Source organism: Glycine soja, chromosome 2, assembly GCF_004193775.1.
Source record: "Glycine soja cultivar W05 chromosome 2, ASM419377v2, whole genome shotgun sequence".
Taxonomy (NCBI): domain Eukaryota; kingdom Viridiplantae; phylum Streptophyta; class Magnoliopsida; order Fabales; family Fabaceae; genus Glycine; species Glycine soja.
This window is the reverse complement of record NC_041003.1, coordinates 21,241,500-21,246,695: the sequence shown is the minus strand read 5'-3', so window position 1 is coordinate 21,246,695 and position 5,196 is coordinate 21,241,500.

Here is a 5,196-nt window from a genome sequence, read left to right as displayed (position 1 = left end):
TAAAGAGATAGAAGTCTATGTAGATGACATGATTGCCAAATCTTGGACCGAGGACGAACACCTCGTCAATCTGCGTAAGCTGTTTGGAAGGTTGCGGAAATACCAACTGAAACTAAACCCCGCCAAGTGAACCTTCGGGGTGAAATCAGGGAAGTTATTGGGATTTATCATGAGCCAGAAAGGGATAGAGATAGATCCCGAGAAAGTGAAGGCCATTCTTTAAATGCCAGAGCCATGGATGGAGAAGCAGGTTCGAGGTTTCCTGGGCAGGTTGAACTACATCGCGAGATTTATCTCGCAACTCACCCCTACCCACGAGCCCATCTTCAAACTATTGCGTAAGAACCAGGCGATCCTGTGGAACAGCGACTACCAAGAGGCCTTCAAAAAAATCAAACAGAGCCTCGCGAATCCCCCAGTGCTCATGCCACCTGTAACAGGAAGACTTTTTTCCTGTACATGACTGTGTTAGACGAGTCTATGGGGTGCGTGTTGGGTCAGCATGATGACTCTGGGAAAAAGGAACAAGCCATTTACTATTTAAGCAAGAAGTTTACCGCCTGTGAGATGAATTACTCAATGTTGGAAAGGACGTGTTGTGCCTTGGTGTGGGCGTCACATCGTCTTAGGCAGTACATGCTCAGTCATACCACGTGGCTTATTTCCAAAATGGATCCCGTGAAATACATCTTTGAGAAGCCGGCCCTCACGGGACGAATTGCTAGGTGGCAGGTACTACTATCTAAATTCGATATTGTGTACGTCACCCAAAAGGCGATAAAGGGAAGCGCCTTGGCAGATTATTTGGCCCAACAACCCCTCCAAGATTATTGGCCGATGCACCCTGAGTTCCTGGATGAAGACATCATGGCCCTATTCGAAGAGAAGCGGACGCACGAGGATATAGACAAATGGATTGTTTGTTTCGATGGGGCATCTAATGCTTTGGGCCATGGAGTAGGGGCAGTCCTTGTATCCCCAGATGATCAGTGTATTCCTTTCACGGCCAGGCTAGGTTTCGATTGTACCAACAATATGGCCGAATATGAAGCGTGCGCCCTTGGGATTCAAGCGGCCATTGATTTTGACGTAAAGCTACTCAAAGTGTATGGAGACTCGGCTTTGGTAATACGCCAATTGAGAGGAGAATGGGAAACTATGGATCAAAAGTTGATACTCTATCAAACTCATATCTTGAAGTTAGCTGAATTCTTTGACGACATTTCTTTCCACCACATACCTCGAGAAGAGAACCAAATGGCCGATGCATTGGCCACCTTGGCATCCATGTTTCAACTTGCCCCACACGGGGATCTTCCGTACATTGAATTCAGATCTCGGGGCAAGCCGGCACATTGTTGTGCGATAGAGGAAGAGCGAGATGGGAAACCATGGTATTTCGACATCAAACAGTATGTCGAGAACAAAGAATATCCACCAGGGATTTCCAACAATGACAAAAGAACGTTAAGGAGATTCGCTACTGGTTTCTTTGTGAGTGGTACCATCCTGTACAAACGAAACCACAACATGACCCTCATGCGATGCGTAGATGCCAAAGAGGCGAACTACATGATTGAGGAAATCCACGAGGGTTCATTTGGGACACATGCCAATAGGCATGCTATGGCCAGGAAGATCCTTAGAGCAGGTTATTACTAGCTCACTATGGAAAGTGATTGTTGCGCCCATGTGAGGAAATGCCATAAATGTCAAGCGTACGCGGACAATGTCAATGTTCCGCCACATCCTCTGAATGTCATGTCTGACCCTTGGCCTTTTTCCATGTGGGGGATAGATGTCATTGGGGCCATCGAACCCAAAGCTTCGAACGGTCATCGCTTCATTCTCGTGGCGATAGATTATTTCACCAAATGGGTCGAAGCCGCTTCTTATACCAATGTCACGAGGAGTGTGGTGGTCAGATTCATAAAGAAGGAACTGATTTGTCGATACGGACTCCCTAGGAAGATCATTACTGAGAATGAAACCAATCTGAATAACAAAATGATGCAGGAAATGTGCGGGGATTTCAAGATCCAACATCATAACTCCACCCCCTATCGGCCAAAGATGAATGGGGCTGTGGAGGCTGCAAATAAAAATATTAAGAAGATTATTCAGAAGATGACAGTGTCAAACAAAGATTGGCATGAGATGTTGCATTTTGCCCTGCATGGATATCGAACCTCGGTACGAACTTCTACTGGGGCAACGCCGTATTCCTTGGTTTATGGGATGGAAGCGGTACTCCCATTTGAGGTAGAGGTCCCTTCCTAGAAGATACTAGCGGAATCGGGCCTAGAAGAATCAGAATGGGCTCAAACGCGCTACGACCAACTCAAACTTATTGAAGGTAAGCGTTTGACGGCCATGAGCCATGGGTGCCTGTATCAACAAAGGATAAAGAGCGCGTTCAACAAGAAGGTACGCCCGCGCAAGTTTAATCAGGGGGACCTTGTCCTGAAAAAGATATCCCACGCTATTAAAGATAATCGAGGGAAGTGGGCCCCAAATTACAAAGGGCCTTTCATTGTGAAAAGGGCTTTTTCTGGGGGGGGCTCTGGTGCTCACCAACATGGATGGCGAGGAGCTACTCTCACCCATAAACTCCGATGTCATTAAGCGATATTACGCTTGAAATCTGGGGCAATGGAGGAAACCACTACTTGTTCTTTTTATTTTTGTGTTTGTGTTCTTTTTGGTTTCCTCCAGGGATTCCTGTCCGCTGTAATTGTCTCGTCACAGTTCGTTAAAAGAAGAGAACATGCGTCTGAGGTTTTAGTCCTCACTTTGGTTTTAAATCATGTGCAGTTTGTAATAACCTGAGCCATTTTGCTCAGTTCATGGGGTGCCCCAAGCACTTAATTAAAACTGAACCCAACCAGCTTTCACTAAGAAGATTATTGCATTTGAAAACATTCATGCATACGCATACGCATGCATAATTTGTGATAAATAAGGGCAGAATCGTCTTAGGCAACGGTCAGAGGTCGGGACAAAGTTAAAGGCAGAAAACAATCAAGGTAAGACGATGATGCGGTCACGGTTTGCCACGCATTGTTGTTTCTTACTTTCAGGTACTTAGGGACGGACGCAAGGAGAGGCTAGGGTCACGACCAATAGGTCGTCATCCTTTGCCTAGCCTGGGACAAACGGAAAGCGACGCTGCAAAGCAGCCTAGTATCCTTTAAAAATCTCCAGTAATTATTGTTGTTGTGTCTATAAAGTAAGTATTAGATGCCCAATCTACCCTGAGGGGTTTCGAGTAAGCAAACGCTGACCCTTAGGAGTCTTACTTATTGCCTCCCAAAAATAAAAAATGGCAAGTTAGCTCGCTTGGGCGAGCAACCCCTGCACGAAATGGGTTAAAAAAAGGGGAAGGGGGAAGGTTTCTGCACCAAAAACTCTTCCCCCCCCCCCCTCATTCAAAAAGAAAGCTACGGGAATCACCAATTTTGCAGCCCCTAGGTCATCATTTTTCACGTTTTTGATTCCATTTTGCTCCATTATTCATCTCCAACAAGTAAGTACCTCATTCTTGGGCTCTTTGGCTTTCCATTGATATATTTTGGTGCTCTAAGTTGCATGTATTTGTTCAAAACGTGAGGGATTTATCCTTGAATTATTGCTTGTTTTTGTTGAATTGAGGGGTTATAGGGGATGGCCTTAGGCCTAGGGTGCGTTCTGAGATAATGGGGCATGCCACATTGCCCCCATTCCCTTGATTTTCATGCTTAAACATGCGCCCACCAAGTGTTCGGTGAAATGCCTCAATGGCATTCGCGCATGATTTTGTGGAACTTAGCTTGCGAAATAAATTATGCGCATTGTGAGTGTGTGGGTAGTTTGTAGAAGCTAGACTAAAGTGCCAAAAGGATGACTCATGCCTAGGAATCTAAGTTTCCGGTTTTGAATGTAAAAGGTGCATGAGTATTAGAATATGTTTGAGGAGTTTTTTGACTAGAATTCAAAGCTTGCTGCCTCATGAGGAATGCCTTGCGCTTAGATAGCATGAAAAAGCCCTTTGATAATATGTATGTATGTAAATATGTAGCATGAAATGCCTTGCAAAATGTTGAATGAAATGCCTTGCAAAATGTTGAATAAAATGCCTTGCAAAATGTTGAATAAAATGCCTTGCAAAATATGAATATATATAGCATGAAAATGCCTTGCATAATATGAATATATATAGCATGAAGTGCCTTACAAAGTGTTTGAATGGGTAGCGTAGAAGTGTTTTTCAAAATATGTGCATTTATGAGTAGGTAGGAAAAGAAGCCTTCCAAAAAAATGTGTGTATATATATAGGATGTAGCATGAAAAGGTTTGTCAACAAAATATATGTGTACATGGATGTCTGTTGTAAAGTGCCTTTCACCAAATTTTTATGTGTGCAAATGCATATGTGTCATAAAATAGCACGACCCCAATATGATTATTTTATAAAGTGCATGTTGACACTCGCGCCATATGAACTGTTGCTTGGCTCTTGTTTGTAATGATTGGTATATTTCTTGTAAACTAACTTTCCAAATGTTGTCCTCGTAGGAAATGCCATTAAGGAAGCTCTAAGCAAAGAGATCTAGGAGGGACGCCGCGGCCGAAGGAACCAGCGCCGCTCCTGAGTTTGACAGCCATCTTTTCAGGAGCGCAGAGCACCAGCAGCATTTCGAGGCCATCAAAGGATGGTCGTTCCACCGAGAGAGACGCGGCCAGCTCAGGGACGATGAGTACACAAATTTTCAGGAAGAGATAGCTTGCCGGCGTTGGACGTCGCTGGTCACTCCCATGGCTAAGTTTGACCCAGATATAGTCCTAGAGTTTTACGCTAATGCTTGGCCCACGGAGGAGGGCGTGCGGGACATGCGGTCATGGGTTAGGGGCCAGTGGATTCCTTTTGATGCAGACGCCCTCAGCCAGTTCCTGGGTGACCCGCTAGTGTTAGAGGAGGGCCAGGAGTGCGAGTTTGGTCAGAGAAGGAACCGGGCCGATGGATTTGACGAGGAGGTCGTCGCCCAACTGTTATGCATACCAGGTCAGGATTTTGCTCGAACCGCTGCCGGGAGGAGGGTGCGGATCATGCGCACCAGCATGACCACCTTGACTCAAATGTGGATGACGTTGCTGCTCAGCAACGTCCTGCCCAGCGATCATAACTACGACCTCCCTTTGCCAAAGTGTCAGCTGGTG